Raw genomic sequence first — 22,247 nt, forward strand, 5'->3', positions numbered from 1 at the left:
CCAAATCATCACTATAGAAGGCAAAAGAAGGCTTTCAATGGATTTCAAGAATTTGGAGTGCCTCCAAAACCATTGACTGGAGAAGAAATCTTAGATAAGCTTAATGCAATGAAAGGAAAAGGACTGTTGATTCTAAAGAATGTTGGAAGAGGAAGTCCATTTTTTTTGAATTGGAATATTGGAAATTTCTCCATGTGTGACATAATTTAGATGTCATGCATATTGAGAAAAATGTTTGTGAGAGCATATATGGTACATTGCTCAATATTCTTGGTAAGACGAAGGACGGAGTTAATGCTCAGTTAGATTTACAAGAAATGGGTTTGCGGAAAGACTTGGGCCCTAAGCCTCAAGGAAATCGAACTTTCCTACCACTGGCCTGCTATACATTATCAAAACATGAGAAGAAATTGTTTTGTAAGTGTTTAGCGGACTTAAAGGTTCCAGATGGTTATTCTTCGAACTTTAAAAATCTTGTTTCAATGGAGGACTTAAAGATGGTAGGATTGAAATCCCATGATTGTCATACATTGATGCAACAACTCTTGCCTCTTGCAATTCGTGCAATCCTTCCTAAACATGTGAGACATGCAATTGCAAGACTTTGTTTTTTCTTCAATGCAATTTGCAAGAAGTCTATCATTGTTGTTGAATTGGAAAATATTCAAAATGATCTTGTTACAACTTTATGCCTTCTAGAGAAATTCTTTCCACCATCGTTTTTTGATGTAATGGTTCATCTAACTGTACATTTGGTTCGAGAGGTAAGATTGTGTGGACCAATACATTTCAGGTGGATGTACCCATTTGAGAGGTACATGAAAGTATTAAAAAGTTATATTCGAAATAAAAATCGACCAGAAGGTTGTATTGCTGAGGGTTACATATGTGAAGAAGTGATTGAGTTTTGTAGTGAATTTTAGAGAGGTTTAGATGCAGTTGGAAACCCAATTGGTAGATATCAAAAGTTAAATGATAAGGATGATGTTGGTGCCCCCATTAAAGGTGGAAAAAATCAATCAATTGATCAACAACTTTGGGAGCAAGTCCATAGATGCGTACTTTCGAATACACCAGAAGTGGAACTGTATGTCATGTACGTATATACATGTTAATGTATAAATTAGTTGATATTTTTAATATATATATATATATATATCAACATGTATAATTTAGTTGATATTTTGAATATATTAATATTCATCAATAAGTTGATATGTTGGATATTTTTATTAATTACAACAACTTTTATTTGTTTTAGTATTCATTTTGAAGCCTTGAAGTCAAGCAAAAAAAATTGAGGAAAAAAAGCAAAATGGTTTCAAGACTAACACAAACGTACATTTATGTACTGGTTACGTGATAAGGTATGGGAAAGTTAAATATTCAATATATAATATCATTGTTTTAGCTTTAATTTTTCATATTTTTTTCAATTGACTAGATTGCACAGGAGCGAAGTCAACTTAATCACACAGTTTCTGAAACATTAAGATGGTTAGCCCATGGTCCGCAATGGGTGGTAACAAAACATGAAGGATATGTCATTAGAGGGGTAAGATTCAACACTATAAATATGGATAATAAAAGGGTCACCCCGAATAGTGGTGTCAAAGTTATTGCCAAAAGTGAGCATTTTGCTAGTGCTAAGGATAATAACCCAATTTTAGCTGAGATGCCATACTATAGGATCATAAGAAAGATTTGGGACATCGATTACACTATGTTTCGAATTCCAGTGTTCAAGTGTGATTGGGTTGACAACCATGGTGTGAAAGTTGATGAGATTGGGTTTACATGTGTTAACTTTAGTAAAATTGGACATAAATCTGACTCATTCATCATAGCTTAACAAGTTCAACAAATATTTTATGTTGAAGATCAACTTGATTCGAGATGGTCTGTTGTTTTAACTCCACCACGACATTGTACTTTTGTTGAAGAAGAATTGGTTGAAGAAGATGTTCTTGGTGATACTACAACGGCTCAGAATCCATTTGCCATACAATTGCCGAGTGTTGATGAAAATGATCATGAGGATCAATGTGAGAGTGGCTATATTCGTAATGACTGTGAGGGGATATGGATAAACAATATCTTCTAAATAAATTGGTACGTATATTTATTAACTTATGTTTTAAGTAATATTTATTTATTCATTAATTATTTTTTTCTTATGTGTTTTCCACTTTAATTAGGAGAAATATGCCACGCCAAATCTTAAGAAGGTAAATATTCATTAAATTTTCATTTACCCAATTACAAATTAATTTATTAATGATGAAGTTTTTATTAATTTATTTTGCATAAGTGTTAATAAATTTTTTTATTTTTCCATATGCAGTATGAGGGTGTAATATCGTCAACATTAGGACCTCAACTTCCATCTCAATGAGTATGCATATGTAAAAATATGTCAATGAAATGATATTTAATTATATTGATAATTGTTTTGTTATGAACAAGTATTTATTTTAAATTTTTATATTCTAATTATTTTCAACGAAGCTAGTTTGGGTTTTTTTGTATTATAATTACTTTTATATTTTAATAAATTTTTAAAAATTAAAAAATCTAAATCTAAAAAAATATAAAAGAAATGGCGACTCATTAAGATACTAAAAAGTCGCCTAAAATATATAACGATATATAATAAGATAAATTTAGTGACTCTACACAAAATGTCGCTAAAAGAATATTTCCTATTTTAGCGACATAAATATATAGCGACCCTAAACGAAAACGTCGCTAATAAATTTCTAACGACTTTTTCGTAAAGTGTCGCTAAATCAATGAGTCGCTTTAAGTTAATTGCTGAATATGTCGCTAAATGAGAAAATGAGTCGCTAAAAACACATAAATATGCGACTCTTATAATTTGTCTCTAAAACACGGATGCATCGCTAATTCGGAGATACTAACAAAGAGTCGCTAAAAATATATGGATCGCTAAAAAGGAGACTCACATAATTCATCGCTAAAACATCATGCATTGCTAAATAGGCGACAAAAAAATGAGTCACTAAAACTACATGAGTCGCTATTCAAAATCTATTTTTAGCGACATAAATATTTCGCGACAGTTTATGAACAAGTCGCTAAAAAATTTTTAGCGATAATTTTTTGAAGAGACGCTATTTTATGCGTCGCTATAAATTCATTGTTGTATGCATCGCTAAAAATTAAATGTGCGTCACTAAAAATGTTAATAGGCGACTGTTATGATACGTCGTCCGTTGTCTTACATATTTAGCGACAGGATATTTGGTGATTCCGTCGAATGCGTCGCTGTTTATTTAGTGCGACGCAGTACTTGCATCGTGTATCAGCTCGATTCTAGTAGTGAAATGTTCGATTAATTGTAATTATATTAATTACATTATTAAAAATACAAATATATTAATAAAGACATTCCAAGATAGAGTGTGCCGGAATGAAAGATAAAAACACAAGGATGTTAAATATAAACGAAATTATAGAGTAAAAAGAAAAGCTAACCATGTAATCTTTAACTGAATCATACCCAAGAATCACATCAGCAAGCTTTCCTGAAAAACATCTCCCAAAAAGACATAGCATTAGAAAATGAAAAGAAAGACATTAGAATTTCTTGCAAAGAAGAAGTATAATAAATAATTCATTGAAGGGAGTATTATTAATTGTGAAGAAGCAAACCAACCATGTCTGCCAGGGAGAGGAAGAGAGATGATTGTTGCACCCCAGTTGGTGAAGTTGACAGAGATGTCACCCTTTCTAAGCTCATATATACCAACCTTTCGGTTGGTTGCAGAAACACTAGCAGACATAGAAGCCACTAGGATGGTAAAACAAAGCAGCACAGCTATGCTATTGCTTGCCATTTTCTTACTCACAATCTTCATACCAGAACAGATAGTTGGGATATTGCCCAGTTTATTGTTCTGGGCTTGCTCTTATAGAAGGCCACATGTGGATGTGGCAAATTAAGATACAATATTAATTGTGTTAAATTAAGATTCTTCATCGTCCAATTGCAGTCCCTATAATTATTTATTACAATTATATATTCACAACAATATTTATTGCTTGCTTAGGTCTTTATTAAAGTAACCATATGGAAATTAAGATGATAACCATTGAACAAAGATTGAAAATCTAAATTCACATATGTATAGATCAATTCTTATAATGTTGGGCCAAACTCTAAAATATACTCAGTAATTAAGAAGTAATCTAAAAATAAATTTAACACGGAGGATATTTTTAGATTCCTAACGTGAAAATTAAAATAAAAAAAGAATGAAGAGGAGCACGTAATTTCTTCTTGTAGCACGTGGATGCGGCTGCCATATAGTGCCACCAGAAAGAATATTAAAACGTTTGACTTTTATCAAAATATGGAAGAGTAGGTTGTAGTCCTCGTGGAAGCATATGACTCTGCCACTAAATAAGCGAATCAACATCTAAAAGCCAATTATTATTATTATTTATTCAGGACACACAGCAAAGCTTCTTTTTTTTTTTTTTTCAAAGTATTAATTATAAATCAAACAGAAACAGACAAAACTAGCCCTATGGCAAACTAGCTACTCATTGAATCGAAATGGTACACATGTCGGTTTAACCATCTATCGAGACTTGTGGGTCCGTGAGCTGCCCAACTGAAATATTATTAAGACACCCTGCTGAAGATGCTCTTATCCTGCGAGAAACAAATTGCTGGGATACAGATTCCATTGTTGGTTGAAGCTTAGGATTGGCATTTAAGCAGGTGAAAGCAATTGTAGAAACAAGAACCACATCCTCCACATCCGACTTACTTCTTGGGGATGCTAAGCGTTTGTCTAGTACTTGTATCAGTGACAGATTTTGGGTGGATGATGATGATAACGATGATAGCAATTCTTGTGGATGCTTTCCCATTAGTGTTTCAAGTGCCACCACTCCAAAACTATATACGTCGCTTTTTTCTGTAATGGCAATTGTATAAGCTAGCTCTACATTTCAAAACAAAAATGAATATATGAGATAAAAGTACTCTGTTCTTCTTCTATAACATAGGGTGAATAAATTAATAAAATGACATGGTATTCACGGTCATTTATATATGACTGACCTAGGGCCATATAACCATAAGTACCGGCAAGTATGGTACTTTGAGTGGACGAATTGGGATCCAGGAGTTTGGCTGTACCAAAATCAGAGACAACAGCCTCTAGTTCCGAGTTGAGTAGAATGTTGTTGCTAGATACATCGCGATGAACAATCGGTGGACTGCAACCATGATGCAGGTAACATAAGGCATTCACTATGCCTTTTACAACATTCACCCTTTTTTTCCAATTCAATTCCGCAGCCTTGGTATCAATGTTAAGGACAAAGAACAAGCTCCCTTTTTCCAAGTATTCATACATCAAAAACATATATCTTCTATGTAAACAAAAGCCATATAGTCTTACAATGTTTCGATGCCGTATTTCTAATAATATTTTCACCTCGTTCATGAAACTCTTTCTAAAGACCGGCTCTTCAGCTTCCAAAGTGTGAAGCTTTTTTAGGGCGACTACTTTGCCATTTGATAGTTGTGCTTTGTAGACACTTCCATAGCCACCAGTCCCAATGCAGTACCTAATGTCAAAGTCCCCTGCTGCTTGAATGATGTCTTGGAATGCAATTTTCCCATCAAAATTCCAAATCCAAAATATATCTCCATTCTTTGTTGCTATGTCAGTAGGTTGGCCCTTGTTATTTTTAAAGGAACGCCTATAAAAGTGGAATGCCAGAAGCACAATAAATGTCAAAGCAAGGACAAGTGAGATGGAAACAATGATTCTGATTCTAATATTGTAAAAGACACCGTGATGTTTTGTCAAGCAAGGAGGGAAACCTGTAACTTGACCACATAATTCCTTATTGCCGATAAATGCCTTTGTTGAAACATATGCAGCAATGTTAACATTTTGTGGGATTGGGCCTTGCAAAGAATTGTAGGACAAGCCGATTGCATGCTACACCGGAATGAGAGAAGTAGGGATGTGTCCGGTGAGATTGTTGTAGGCAAGGTTCAATGTGCCTGCCTCTGATAAGTTGCCGAGCTGAGGAGGTATATGTCCACCAATTGAGTTGTAACTCAAGTCCAAAGTACGTAGATTTGAAAGGTTACATATCTCAATGGGAATGTTACCATTCAACTTGTTAAAACTAAGATCCAAATATGTCAAATTCTTCAAATTCCCAATTTGTAAGGGCAACCAACCATTTAAGCTGCTATGTGACAAATAAAGCTCCTTCAAATTTTCTAAGCCACACAAGTACGACACAATTGGACCAGTGAGATTATTAAGACAAAGATCCACAACTGACAACTTCTTCAGATTCCCAATTGTTGTGAAATTCATAGAACTAAGAACAAAAACAGTAAAGAACACACAACATGATTTAATGAGGTTCGGCTAAAGAATGCCTACGTCCTCGTTCTCAGGTTCTCTGACCTTCTGCTATTTTATTATCTGTTAAGGAAATTACAAGCTTGCAGGTTCTCAAATGGTGATTCACACAGAGAACACCCAAAAACCAACCCGTTAGCCCCTTTTACACCCTATCTCAGATTACTCACAAAGTTTCACAAAGAAACTTCAATTACTCTTACAGAACTCTTTCAGGAATTGACGCAACAAAGAAAGAACAGATCTTTCTCTCACAAACCCAGAAAAATGCCTCACAAAGAAGGTTCTGCAACTCTATATTTTTCTACTCTCTACGAAGAAGAAGAAGAAGAAGTTAAAATCTGGTGTGTATTAAACAGCTTTTTAACCCCCTATTATAACTAATCTAACCACTGCACTTGTTTTGCACGTGTTTCAGTTAATTGAAAACAAGCTCCTAAATGCCATCGTTCCTTTGATATACTTAAACTCATTAACAAAACACTGTCGTTCCATCCTTTTCTTTCTTTATCTGAGAACACAGGTTCAATCTCTAAAGCATAGCTGGACTTTATTTCCTCAGCTCTTGAGGATTAATTCCTCACATTTCTCCACCTAATCCTCAAGAGATTAAATATAGCAGAAACTTTAAGAAGCATCCTTGCAAACTTCACCTTGTTCCACATTAACCTACCCTAACTCCGAGCAAGGTTTTACATGAATTAAACCTGCTCACAAGTAGGACTTTAGTTCCCATATCTATGGGATTGAGCTCAGTTGGTATTTTCTCCAACACAAATTCTTTCCTCTCCACCATATCACGAATAAAGTGATACTTAATCTGGATGTGTTTAGACCTCTCATGGAACACAGGGTTTTTGTAGAGATGTATAGCACTTTGGCTGTCTAAATAAAGCACAACAGCCTTATTAAGCACACCTAGTTCCAATAGTAGCCCCTTGATCCAAATAACTTCTTTAGCAGCTTCAGTTACTGCCATATACTCAACCTTTGTAGTTGATAAAGCCACCACTGCTTGTAAATGTGACTTCCAGCTTACACAATTTCCACACACAGTAAATGCATAAGCAGAAATTGATTTTCTCTTATCTCGATCCCCAGCATAGTCTACATCTGTGTAACCAAGCAACTCAACTCCATCTTGACTGCCTTTAAACAACAACCCTTCATTCATAGTGAACTTCAAGTATCTCATGAGCCACTTCACAGCATCCCAATGACTTTTTCCAGGATTAGACATAAATCTGCTGAGAACACTTACAGCATGTGCCAGATCTGGCTTTGTACTAACCATTAAGTACATAATAGATCCTGTAGCACTAGAATATGGCACACCACTCATATCTTCTTTTTCTTGTTCAGTAGCTGGACATTGATCTGCAGATAACTTGTAATGTCCTCCCAATGGTACACTAGCAGGCCTTGCTTCGTTCATATTAAACTTGGAGATTACCTTCTGAATGTAAGTAGTTTGCTGAAGCTTCATCTTTCTACTCCTTCTGTCTCTAATAATTGTCATCCCCAAAATTTTCCTAGCCTGCCCAAGTTCTTTCATATCAAACTCATAACTGAGTAGTTGCTTCACAGAATTAATCACCTTTGCATTTGGTCCTGCCAGTAGCATGTCATCTACATAGAGGAGTAGATATACAGCATTTGCACTCATTGTATCCTTAAAATACAAGCGACTGTCAAAATTACTCCTTGCAAAGCCAGCCTTCAACACAAAAGTATCAAACCTTCTATACCATTGCCTTGGGGATTGCTTTAAACCATAGAGGGGCTTCCTTAGCAAGCAAACAAGCTCTCCACCCTTTCTAGTAACTTCATATCCCTGTGGCTGCTTCATATAAATGGTTTCTTCCAAGTCTTCATGAAAGAAAGCAATTTTTACATCTAACTACTCTAATTCCCAATCAAAATATGTAACCAGAGAAAGTATGATTCATATAGTAGTGTACTTCACCACAGGTGAGAAGATTTCATTGTAGTCCACACCCTCAACTTGTGTGAACCCCTTTGCTACCAACCTTGCCTTAAACCTCACTGAATCAGACTTAGTTAACCCTTCTTTGACTTTCTAGATCCATTTTCAATCCACAATCCTTTTTTTTTTTTTGAAGGAGTTAAAACTAGATCCCAGGTATGATTGTCATGCAGAGACTTCATTTCTTCATCCATGGCCTGTTTCCATTTCCTTACTGTTGTAGTGTAACACCCCGTCCCGAACCATGTCGGAATTTTTGCACGTTGACAGAGGTTGACTGTTGACCGTTGACCGAAGGGGTCAAAAGTTGACTTTTTGATCCGGTTGGAATTCTGGGTTGACTGAGGTACCGTTACGGAGTACACGTTGGCACGAGTTCGTAGACTGGTAGCACGTTGAAAACGGAGCTACGGTTTGAAAGTTATGAGCAAAACAAGTTGAGATCCAAACTGTCCAAGGGGTGCCAGAGTTGACTTTTTATTCATGCAAGGTTGAGCTTTGACTCATGCATGGTTGTGAAGTGCTCGTCGATACGAGTCCGTAGACTAGCGGCACGTCCAATTTGGACATATGGTTTGAAAGTTATGGGCCTGTAGAGTTTTTCAAATACTGTATTATTTTAATATTATTTTTACACGCGTAACGATGTGCCACGTGTGATTTAATGAAGGTGACCATGTGTCACCATGGTGAAATGCCACATGTCAACCATGTGTAAAATCAAATTATTTTTATTATTATTTTAAATAATAATATTATTATTAATATTATTTAATTATTTTTATTTTATTTCTTTTTCTTTTCCTTTTTCTTTTCTTTTTCTTTCTCTTTTTCTTTTCTTTTCCCCACGTGGGAAAAAAAGGCCAGGGGGCCCGTCCTGTTCCTTCTTCTTCCTCTTCTTCTTTCTTTCTTTCTTTCTTTCTTTCTTTCTTTCTCTCCCGTCCGTCTCTCTCTCTCCCGTGTTTTTAAATTCCGGCCACCCATATAGTACACGCGCTGGCCAGTGACGTGCGGAAGGAGGAGGCGAGCTCGGCCGCCAATTTTCACGGTGACCGGCCGCCGGACGGTCGCCGATCGGGCTGGAGAAGCCGCCGGCCGGCAAAATTTCTGTCCTCTTTTCTTGTGTTTTCTGGCCAGCCCAGTCCCAATTAAGCCTCCTCTCCCCTTATTTTAAGTCCCTTGAGTTCAAAAATGGCCTCCAATCTCAAAAATTCGAAGCGGTTTGCGAGATACGAGGGATTGAAAACCGGCCGAAACTTTCCGGCCAAATTTCGACGACCTCCGGCGGAATTGGGGTCGATGGAGACCGGATTGGTGATCCTCGTCCCACGAGCTTCGATTCGGTATATCATTCACCTATTTTGGTTAACGTTTGTGTTTTACCCCCCGGGTACCGGGTATTATTTACCCGATTAAAATATTAATTTATTTGACTGTCTGTGAATTTTGTTCTAGGAGCACCGGTGAGTCGTGAAATTGATCCCATGGTGGATCATGGTTTAATTGCGTGCTCCAGGTGAGTGACCCACCTTCAAATTAATTTTGGGGAATTTAATTTGTGAATATAATATGTGTGTGATTTAAATATTTGGAATTTAAATTCGATGTGCCAAATATTTATTCAATTTATTGTGGAATTATTTATGAATTTATTGGATTTAAGAAAATGTGCATTTTACAAATTTATGCCATGGGAAATTATTTTATGGGTTTGAGGATTTTGAAATTTTTGTGGTTTTAATATTAAATTGGGCATGATTTGATTTTCAAATATTTCAAGGAAAATATTTGGTTATGTTGGTGATTTCAATTTTTATAAAATATGCCCATGGAATATTATGAGATTTAATTATTATATTTCGAGAATTATTATGCTATTGGGAAATGTGAATATTTGAATTGGTGGATTTGGGAGTTGGTGGATTTGAAAATCATGGAATTTATGGCATTGATTATAAAGAAATTGTGGAGAATTTCCCGGTTCAAGCGGATGGACTATACCCGCTGTGTTTATGCAAAAATGTGGAATTTGTTATAAAATTTAAATTTTGAATTTTATGATTTTTAGATGCATCGTGCACGTACTGGTGTTCTGTTTATTTGTGATATGGTTAGTGTGCACACGGTTGTGATTAGCGCGCAGGTGGGTGTGATTAGCGCGCAGGTGATGTGATTAGCGCGCAGGTGGGTGTGATTAGCGAGGTTGATATTATGAGGTTGTCCTGTGGTTGCCATCGGATGAGGGTAGGCCACCCCCCTTTGGCCGGGACACTAGGTTAGCAGCGGCGCAGTGGGACGCCACGCGACCATATGCCGGTTTCTTTCTATAACCTCCTGTCTAGCGGTACCTTGGGACGCTGGGTACTGTTGGCGCCACTGGTATATAGTGGGTGCATCAACTGATTTTCAGAACAGTGTTTTAAAAATAAAATGTTTTAAAGTTGTATTGGAATTGAAATTAATTATTACTGTCCCTGGTATTTATTTGATGTCATGGTTTTCGGGGAATATGAATAAAGGGTTTTGTGAAAATATTTTAAAAGGGGAACCTTTCCTGAGAGAATTGTAAGGGTTTTGAGAGAAAATATTATTTCCAAATAATTATTATTTATATACCTATTACTGTGGTATTATATTGTATAGTAGTAGGGTCGCTCACTGAGATGATTAGCATCTCACACTCTTAAATTCCGTTCCTCTAGGTACCAGGTTGTCGGTGTTCACTCGGAGCGGACTTGATCTTCCTCGCTGTTTTACTTCGTGAAGTACCCTGTTCTTCTTTTATTGCAGTTGTACTATTTCTTTCACTCTTGTTGTATTTATTATGCACTGGATTACTGTATTTATTTTTGAAGTGCTACAATTTGTGGAATCAATTTGTAGTATTGTGGGAGGAATAAGGGGATATTTTTGAAGTGTGTTTTCAGTGCAGGTAAATTTGTGGTAAGTAAATCCCTTAGGGGAGGTGCTGCCGGATTTTCCGTTGGAAAGTTCGGTGGTATTTCCCTGGGATCAGGGCTTGTCTAGGGTTCCAGAGGAGGAATTCTGGACGGGTCCTGACATGTAGACTCTATAGTTTCCTTATAATTCCTAGGTTCATTGTCTGAAAAGTCTTGAAAACCAACCAAAGCATATGCAATGAAGTTAGCATAGCTATATTTTCTATTGGGTATTACTTTTCTCTTGGCCCTATCTCGAGTCAACAAATATCCACGTGAAGCAACTGTTTTTTATGGTGAAGAAGCCTGTTGCACTTCCCTTTCATTATCTGAATCTGATTTTGTCTGTAGTGGAGTTTCATCTTGATGAACATCTTATTCATTATCCTTTAAAGCACCTCTTTCTTGATGATATGGTATGTCAACTTTAGGTACAGGTAGTTCTATCTGTCTAGTCTCTACTTGTTGCTTTCCATCAAAACATGCATTGTTTGTAATCTTGCAAGGCATAATATTTTCATTAAAAATCACATCCTTACTAACAATGACTCTAAACCCTTTACTTTCTCTATCCCAGAGTCTATAACCCTTAACCCCTTGAGGATACCCTATGAAAACACATTTCAAGGCTCTGGGTTCAAGTTTTCCCTCTGATTGGTGTGCATCTGCTGTACAATCAAAAACGCTTAAGTGGTCATAGTTTGGCATCTTCCCTGACCAAACAAACTCTGGTGATTGAAAATTGAGAATTGTAGAAGGAGACAAATTTACAAGGTGCATAGCAATCATAATTGCTTCACCACAAAATAGCTTTGGTGTACCTTGTCTAACAAAGTTCTGTTCATCCTCTCAGCAACACCATTTTGCTGAAAAGTATGTTTTATTGTTCTATGTCTCAAAATGCCTTGAGTTTTACAAAAATTGTCAAACACCCTATTACAAAACTCAAGTCCATTATCAATCCTTAAGGCCTTCACAGACTTGTTAACTTGTTTTTCAACCAGCAACTTCCACTCCTGAAATCTACTAAAAGCCTCATCTTTTGTTTTTAACAAGATTACCCAGACCTTCCTAGAACAATCATCAATTATGGACATAAAGTACCTATTTCCACTTTGAGTAAAGGCTTTAGCAGGGCCCCACAGATCAGCATGTACATAATCCAGTACAGACTTAGCTCTACTTGTACTTAAGTTGAAACTAAGTCTATGTTGCTTACCTAAAATACAATTTTTACAGAAGTCTAGTTTGCCTATCTGATCTCTACCAAACACATTTTGTTTATTCAAATAATACAAGCCCTTCTCACTAATATGCCCTAATCTATTATGCCATAATACAGTATTATCAACAAGAGAGTGAACACATGCATTGCAGGAATTAAAAACAACTTCACCAAGCAAGACATATGATACGAACCTAGGACGACCTGCTCCTAAACCCGTATTATATTAGCCCGGATCTTTAATTAAGTTCAAGTTCTAATGGATTGGACCTCAACCCCTAACCAACCTGTGGTTAGAAACCTTGGTATAATGTAGACGCCACAATAGGGGATGGAAAACCTATTGATAAGTCAAGCTAAAACAACCAATTCTCTAATGGTGTTTTAGGTGTTCTCAAAGAACAAAGAGATAATTAATCTCACAAGTATTTTTTTAATCAAATCAAAGTTTCAAAGTTGTATTATTAATGAAAAATAAGCCTTTAAATAGGCTTTGAAAGAAACAAAATAAACCCTAAAAACCCTAGGAAAAACCGGCCACTCAATGAAGAATTCTACCTTAGCCGAAACTTTCCTTTTCCTAATCTAATTTGGATTAATTAATTCCTTTATTTAGAATTAGGAATTAATTAATTTACAATGAAAATAATAAAATAATAACTTTCCTAATCTTATTTGTCCAAGAAATAAATAAATAGAAACTAAAAATAATGGTAGTTTCCTAAAACAAAAAGTAGAATAAAATTAGGAAACTAAAATACTAGCTTTTTGACTACATTGACTTTGACCAATTCTTTGACCTCTTTGAGCTTCAAATCAGCTTCTAGATGATTTGTAGGATGCCAAATAAGCTGAATATGAAGTCCCACAGGTTGCCCATGCTTGGAAAAATAAGAAAAGGCTAATACAGTAAAATACAGTAAAGCCAGCAAGCAATACAGCAAATTCGGCCAAATTGTTGAGGCTGTCCGTACAAGCCCTTTTTGATTGCATTTGAGGCTGATTTAACTTGATTCCATGACCTCTTAGGCATATGTATTGAACCCATAAAGCATTGGAACCATTTCATGCTTCCCGGACTCCAAAAATGTACCAAAACAGTCACCCGGGTCCGTATCGGCTTCCACCACTTGGATGCTTCGAATAGGCTTTATATCTTCAAGTATGGACAAGCTATATGGAGATTGATTACCCCTTGTATAAATGCTCCCAGGTTGTCCTTAAATCTCTTAATTTGAGCTCTTGTGATTGGCCTAGTCTTCATCCGTGTCGAGTCAGCACCACAGCGGGTTATCGGTGGAGCGGGCTCGGGCGGAATCACATCATTCCCCTCCTCTTGAAAAGGATTTGTCCTCAAATCAAGATCATCACCTGCAGCAAAAGGAGTTAAATCAGCAACATTAAATGCAGCACTCATGTTATACTCACCCGGTAAATCAAGCTTGTAGGCATTCTTGTTATTCAGCTTCAAAACTTGAAAAAGTCCATCCATAGGTGGCATGAGCTTTGACTTTCTTTGTTTAGGAAACCTTTCCTTTCGTAAGTGTAACCAAACCAATTCTCCTGGGTCAAACACTATTACAACAAAATCTAGAAATACATTCTCATTATGGTAAAAATTACACTTTTTAAAGTTAGCAAACAATATTTCCCAAATTTTCAAATTGCCACTAAGTAAAGCTCTCAACAATGCAGATAAAGTTCTATGTAATAAAGACATCTTTAAATAAGTATCCTTAAAATTCATGGTCAGCAATGATTTCTTATTCATAATTACTTTATTAACATCACCAAAGCTAAGATAAAAATTTATATTCTTCCTTTCTTGTCTTCCTTTTCCTTTCTCACTCAATGCCATCTCACCTTCCTCACTCTCGGCTTTTGCACCAAATTTTTCACTCTTGGTTTTGTTAAAATATTTCCACACAACCTGAGTATTAGAAGACTTACCTTGGATAGCAAGCTTACCTTTTCCCTCTTGATTGGATGGTAGTCCACTTGGAATTTCATTTGGGAAGACATCTCCAAATTCCTTCAAAAGAGAAATCATTGAACTTGGCAATTCAAGTTCTTCAAAGTTAGTTTGATCATTAAAATAATTTTCTTTGTAAAGCATGACCAGCAAAGGTTTCTTACACTCAATAACCTTATTAATATCCCCTAAACTCAAATAAAAATTGCTACTTAACCTTTCCTTTCTTTCTTTTTCTTTTTTTCCCTTGGATTGGCGCAAACCGTCGGATTTCTCTTCCTTCTCCAAGCTCGCGGGTTTGCCACTTCCTTTTCCCTCTCTTTTGGTTTTCCCTTGATCTTTCCACTCAATATGAACCTTAGAAACCTTACCTTGGTCAGTAACCTCAATCTTACCTTCTTGAAAGGACGGTGAAGCCGTTGGTGCCATACTTGCTTTTTCCTTGAGCTTTTCGGCTTCTCTCCTTTGTTGCATTTGTAATTGGTCTTTGTAAACCTCTTTAGGAGATAATGGTTCCAGCTTGACCTTCTTCCCTTTAAACCTGAAAACAATACTATTTTCTTGACCAAAATGAGTAGCATCTTTATCAAATTGCCATGGTCTACCTAATAGTATATGTCCAACAATCATGGGTACAATATCACATAAAACTACATCCTCATATCTACCTATATTAAATTTTACTTTGGCTTGTTTGTTTACTTTCATCTCACCACTATCATTAAGCCATTGTAATCTATAAGGTTCTGGATGTTTAATTGTTTTCAAGCCTAATTTATCAACTACAAGATTACTTATCACATTAGTACAACTCCCACTATCTATAATCATGCTACAAATTTTACCTTGTATTTCGCAGCGAGTGTGGAAGATGTTTTCTCTTTGTATATGCTCTTCATCTTTGTAGACAGCAAGTACTCTCCTTGAAACCAAGCTCAACTCGGCATTAGATGTATCTATAGGTTCGGCTTCATCTTCATTGCAATCCTCCTCTTGCTCGGTTTCAGCCCCACTTTCTTCACTTGTGGATTCCAGCTCACCATCACCCTTTAATACCATGATTCTTCTATTTGGGCATTGGCTAGCTATGTGTCCTCTTCCTTGGCACTTAAAACAAATTATTTCTCTGGATTTTTGAGGTTTAGGATTAGATTTTATCTCACCTCTAAGTGTTTGAACAGATTCGGTCTTGAGCTCCCTTCTTGGCCGGTTGGTAGTTTCTTCTCCTAATTTCGGCTTCAACTTGTTTTCATAAGTGGAATTGCTTTTCCAGCCACTTGAACTTGTCCTTCCACTGCTAGAAACTCCTCCAAACCGTGTACTAACACCCCTCCTCTTGAATTGGTTCTCAAGCTTAATGGCTACATGCAACATCTCCTCCAATTCCAAGTATCGTTGTAATTCAAGTTGGTTGGCAATGTCACGGTTTAACCCCCCAAGAAATCTTGCCATTGTTGCCTCTCTATCCTCCCTCATGTTTAACCTCATCATTAACATCTCCATCTCTTTGTAATAATCCTCCACGGACCTACTTCCTTGAGACAAAGATTGAAGCCTTTGATGCAGCAACCTTTGGTAATGGGATGGCACAAACCGCTTCCTCATGACGCCTTTCATTTGTCGCCATGTTGTAATTAAGTCTTCACCAACCCTCCTTCGGGTGCTTTGCTCATTTATCCACCATTGGAGTGCATAATGGCCAAACTCCATTGCTGCCATCTTCACCTTCTTACCTTCCGAATAGTTGTGGCAGTCAAAAATCATCTCCATTTTCTCTTCCCACTCCAAATAAGCTTCAGGATCACTTTTACCCATAAAAGGTGGGATATTAACCTTGATATTTCCCAAATCTTCATCTGTATCCTCCCTCCTATATCTCCCACGGCCAGCTCTATCTTGGACAGCAAAGGTTTCGTCCATACCTTCCTCAAAGTCACCGTCCAATGGCTCCTCATCAAATTCCTCTCTCGGCCTCTCGCGACCTCCTCGTCCTCCATGGAATTCTTGCCTATTTCTTATATTCGGCCTTCCTTGTGAGGCTTCTAATCTTCCCACTCTTTGGTTTACATGCTCAAATTGAGCTCTCATCCGCTGTATTGACTCCAAAATAGTTCTCAAGTCCACTTGATCTCCACTTCCGGTAGCTCGGTCATCGCCATGAAATGCTACGGACTCTTCCTCATTGATCCTCAAGGATGGATCCCCTCTTCTTATTCTAGAATCTGCCATGTTAGTAAAATACTGCAAAAATAAAATAAATCCTCACAATATTCACTCCCTCACGTGTTTCACTCAAACAAGGTCTCGACACTCGTGTTTGCACACTACTTTCGGCTTTTACCCTCTTTTAAGCTCACACACTCTTGCCTTTTTCCACTCAATTAATTATCTCAAAGTTCTAATTAAAACACCCACAAAACAGCAATTAGATCACTAGTATGTTTTAATTAAACTTATCAACAAAGCAGTAGCAAAAGTAGGCAATACCGAAAGAATCCAACAAATCCTAATTTTTCGGCTTTCTAGACAAGAAAACACAAAATAATGGGAAAACGTTGGAATTTTTGAAAACTGCACCAGATGGTAGTAGATTATGAGTTCAAGAATAAAATTCTAGAAAAAGAAATTCAAATACGAACAAGAATCAAAGAGAACAAAATTATAGAAAAGTGTTGGTTGTTGTTCTTGTAATTCAAGTTTTGTATCAATTCCTTTAACTAATTTTAATCCAAAAATTTAAACACCCAAAATCCAAATATCCAACAGCAAGAATAATTTCCCAGCAACTCAAATATTGAATAAATAATCAAAAACCAGCAGCTCCAACAAATTTCCAGCAAACAATTCAAACTCCAACAAACCGAAATATTTTTTTTTTTTTTTTATATTCGGCTTTACCTTCTTTTTTTTTTTTTTCTTCACTCACAGAACATAAACAACTGCAGTAGCAAGAATAATTACCAAAATTTGCAATTCCAACTCCAAAATAAACACCAAACCCGTGACCTCCAAATAAACAAAATGTGCAGTTTTTTTTTTTTTTTTAAATGATGCCTCAAACTTCTTCTTTTTTTTTTTTTTTTTTGAATATATGAATGCAAATTTCTAAGACTAAAACAGCAAAGAAAAATCAACAAAAACCAAATTAACAAGAACAATGATAAAAGACAACCAACAAACTAGGAAACAAAAATACAATAAAACTAGGAAATCCTAATTCAACTAGGAATGAATACTTTTTTTTTTTTTTTTTAAGATGCAGAACGTGTATGGGATGGATGCAACCTTAACCTAATGCTAAAATTGCAGAATAACACAAAAACAAATAAAGCAAATAAAGATAGATCAAACCTGAACAAAACTTAGCTCTGATACGAAATGATACGAACCTAGGACGACCTGCTCCTAAACCCGTATTATATTAGCCCGGATCTTTAATTAAGTTCAAGTTCTAATGGATTGGACCTCAACCCCTAACCAACCTGTGGTTAGAAACCTTGGTATAATGTAGACGCCACAATAGGGGATGGAAAACCTATTGATAAGTCAAGCTAAAACAACCAATTCTCTAATGGTGTTTTAGGTGTTCTCAAAGAACAAAGAGATAATTAATCTCACAAGTATTTTTTTAATCAAATCAAAGTTTCAAAGTTGTATTATTAATGAAAAATAAGCCTTTAAATAGGCTTTGAAAGAAACAAAATAAACCCTAAAAACCCTAGGAAAAACCGGCCACTCAATGAAGAATTCTACCTTAGCCGAAACTTTCCTTTTCCTAATCTAATTTGGATTAATTAATTCCTTTATTTAGAATTAGGAATTAATTAATTTACAATGAAAATAATAAAATAATAACTTTCCTAATCTTATTTGTCCAGAAAATAAATAAATAGAAACTAAAAATAATGGTAGTTTCCTAAAACAAAAAGTAGAATAAAATTAGGAAACTAAAATACTAGCTTTTTGACTACATTGACTTTGACCAATTCTTTGACCTCTTTGAGCTTCAAATCAGCTTCTAGATGATTTGTAGGATGCCAAATAAGCTGAATATGAAGTCCCACAGGTTGCCCATGCTTGGAAAAATAAGAAAAGGCTAATACAGTAAAATACAGTAAAGCCAGCAAGCAATACAGCAAATTCGGTCAAATTGTTGAGGCTGTCCGTACAAGCCCTTTTTGATTGCATTTGAGGCTGCTTTAACTTGATTCCATGACCTCTTAGGCATATTTATTGAACCCATAAAGCATTGGAACCATTTCATGCTTCCCGGACTCCAAAAATGTACCAAAACAGTCACCCGGGTCCGTATCGGCTTCCACCACTTGGATGCTTCGAATAGGCTTTATATCTTCAAGTATGGACAAGCTATATGGAGATTGATTACCCCTTGTATAAATACTCCCAGGTTGTCCTTAAATCTCTTAATTTGAGCTCTTGTGATTGGCCTAGTCTTCATCCGTGTCGAGTCAGCACCACAGCGGGTTATCGGTGGAGCGGGCTCGGGCGGAATCACATCAACATATAGGCCATTTTTCTTAATACCCTTAAAAACAACAAATGAGCCTTTTGATATTCTCATTTTTCCATTTTCAGTTTTAGAAGTATAACCTGCATCATCTAGCATACCAAGGGAAATTAAATTTCTTTTTAAGCCAGGAACATATCTTACAGAATTTAAAGTTCTGGTAGTGCCATCATACAATTTAAATTGCACACTACCAATACCAACTACTTTACAAGAGTGGTCATCTCCTAAAGGAACCTGTCCTCCCTCAATTCTTTATAGGACTGAAAAACATCAAGGATTGGACACATATGGAATGAGCATCCTAAGTCTAGAACCCATTCTAACTTGTTTTGCTCACTGTCAGCAACAAGAACTTCCCCAGAATCTTCATTAGAAGAAACAACAACAAGATCACCATTTTCATGGTTCTTGCTTTTATCATCTCTCTTTTTCTTATAATCTAGACTTAGATCTAGAGTGGTCTCGGCTCTTCCCACTAAAGTCAATACTTCCAGAATTCCTAGTTGCACTTCTACCCCGAGCACTAAACCCTTCACTCTTTGACTCAGACTTTAATTCTATGTCCCTAGACTTTAAGGAACTTACCACTATATCCAAAGATAGAAAATCACAACCATACTTGATGGCATTCTTGACATCTTTATATGACTCAGGCAAAGAATTTAACAAAATTACAGCATTATGTTCATCACTGAATGTAACTTTGCAATTAGCAAGATCCAAATTTATTCGATTAAACATGTCAAGATTAGAGTCTAAATCCTTAGAAGTATCCATTTTAAATCCAAAAAATTCCTCCTGTAACACTCCATCCCAAAGTACAACGGAAATTTTCCAACTTTGACCGATGTTGACCATTGACTTTGACCGCTGACCGTTGATCAAAGGGTCAAAAGTTGACTTTTTGACTTGGACAGAATTCTAAGTTGACTGAGGTACCATTACGAAGTACACGTTGGCACGAGTTCGTAGACTACTAGCACGTCGAAAACGAAGCTACGGTTTGAAAGTTATGAGCAAAACAAGTTGAGGTCCAAACTGTCCAAGTGGTGCCGAAGTTGACTTTTTATTCATGCAAATTTGAGCTTTGACTCATGCATGGTTGTGAAGTACTAGTCGATACGAGTTCATAGACTAGCGGCACGCTAAAATTGGACATCTGGTTAAAAAGTTATGGACGTGTGAAGTTTTCTGAATACTGTAATATTTTAATATTTTTGAATTGGTTAATAGTGAAATGTCATGTGTCGACATCTGAGAGGTCCACGTGGGTGAACAGTGTCACCCACGGTGGCTTTTATTTGGCAAAACGGTGGGGGAGGAGAGAGAAAGAGAGAGAGGAGAAAGAGAGCTAGAGAGAGAAACGACCGGCCGTCGGAGTTGTCAACTTTTTAGGTTGAACCTTGCCACACGCGCCAGCAAGGCAAGAGCGCCTCTCCATTTTCGACCGACCACCCAAATCTCACGGCCAACCGACCGGCGACGCGCCCTGATCGGAGCGTTTTCCGACGACGGTGATTTTTCCCCTCCACCACCGGCCACCGCCGTTTGACCCATTTCCAACCATTTTCAGGCCACACGCACCAGTCACCCTTCACCACCTCCTCATTTCCGGCCAGCCCACCAAATTTCACGGCCACGTGACCTGCGACGCGCCGGGATCAGAGTATTTTCCAGCGAGGGGCCAAAAACCTTCAAACCCAGATCTCTTCGCCGTCCGGCCTCCGTTTGCCTCACCGCCGGTGCCTTTGGAGCCCTCTCCCCTCGATCTACAAAACCCCCAAAAATCTCAGCCATCGGCTACTGGACGCGCCTCCGCCGGCGACGGTTGTCGGTGACAGCGATGACTCGCCGGAAATCACTGTTCTGGCAAGTACCCAGTTGCACCGCCGGTCCTTCTTCACTAATTCCGACCCCCTGAATCCAAATCCGCTGTCCTTTTCCTCCAATTCGCGACGGTTTGGGAGAATCGAGGCTCTAAAGGCCGAAAGCTTTCCGGCGAGATTTCGGCCACCTCGGGTCCGATCTCCTGGAAGTAAGACCGGATTCGTAATCCTTGTCACTCAAGCTTCGATTCGGTATATTACTTGTCAATTTTGGTTAACGTTTATGTTAAACCCCCGGGTACCGGGTATTATTTACCCGAATGAAATATTAATTTATTTAGCTGTGTGTGAATTATGTTCTAGGAACACGTGTGCGTTGTGAAATTGATCCTATGGTGGATCATGGTTTAATTGCATGTTTCAGGTGAGTGACCCACCCTTAAAATATTTTGGGGTAATTAATTATATTTATTTGGTGTTAAATTGATATCTGGAATTTATGCTCATGTGGTGGAATTTGAATATAATCGGGAAAAAATATTATTTTATATATATATTTACCCATTGATGCTAAACGGAATTTTGGGTTATTAAGAAATTCCCGATTTTTATTATTGTGATTTAATTGTATTTATTACACATGAGCAAGGTATTTTCGTAAATTAATTGTGTCTGGATTTTTTAATATTATTTTTGGGCATAATTGGTTTACATATTTTAAGGAAAATTATTTGTTTTAATTGGTGGTTTCAAATTTGATAATTATGCCCGTGGAGTATTATTTGTTGGACCTCGTGTTACGAGAAAAATTAAATTTTTATTTGTTATCGATGGTTTCGTACTGGGTATGTTAAAGGAAAATATGTGGGATGGTAAATTTGAAAACTGGTATATTTCCCACGGTGATTTTGGAAAATCGGTACGATTATAATTAATTTAATAATTATTTTAGACGCACTCATACAGTATTGGTGTTCCGGTGTATATGTGGTTAGCGCGCAAGTATTATGTCTCCCGTGAGTTGCCATTGGACCGAGGGCAGGCAAGTCTTATATATTACGCATCAGCCGCCCCCCTCCTTGGCCGGGATGACAGTTTCAGCAGCGGTACTGTCGGGACGCCGAAGTGCCGTATGCAAGTTTCTCTCTTTAATCTCCTGCCAGTCGGTGCTCGGGACGCTGGGTATCGGAGGGCATCACTGGTATATGGTGTGGTGCGTCAAGTATAAATTTTCGGATAGAAATTTCAAACCCCAAAGTGTTCAAAAATTATTTATTATAATTTATTAAATTTTATTTATATTTGGGGTATTTATCTATTGTTTATTAAATTAATTGATCCC

The 22,247-nt window shown here is 36.9% G+C and overlaps 1 pseudogene; it reads right to left on the bottom strand.

The window, feature by feature from the left end:
- The window catches only part of LOC132803596 (uncharacterized), a 41,077-nt pseudogene extending 37,217 nt beyond the window's left edge, over positions 1–3,860 (bottom strand).
- Between the last annotated feature and the right edge of the window lie 18,387 nt (positions 3,861–22,247).

The sequence above is a fragment of the Ziziphus jujuba genome, chromosome 4 (assembly GCF_031755915.1).
Source record: "Ziziphus jujuba cultivar Dongzao chromosome 4, ASM3175591v1".
NCBI classification, from domain to species: domain Eukaryota; kingdom Viridiplantae; phylum Streptophyta; class Magnoliopsida; order Rosales; family Rhamnaceae; genus Ziziphus; species Ziziphus jujuba.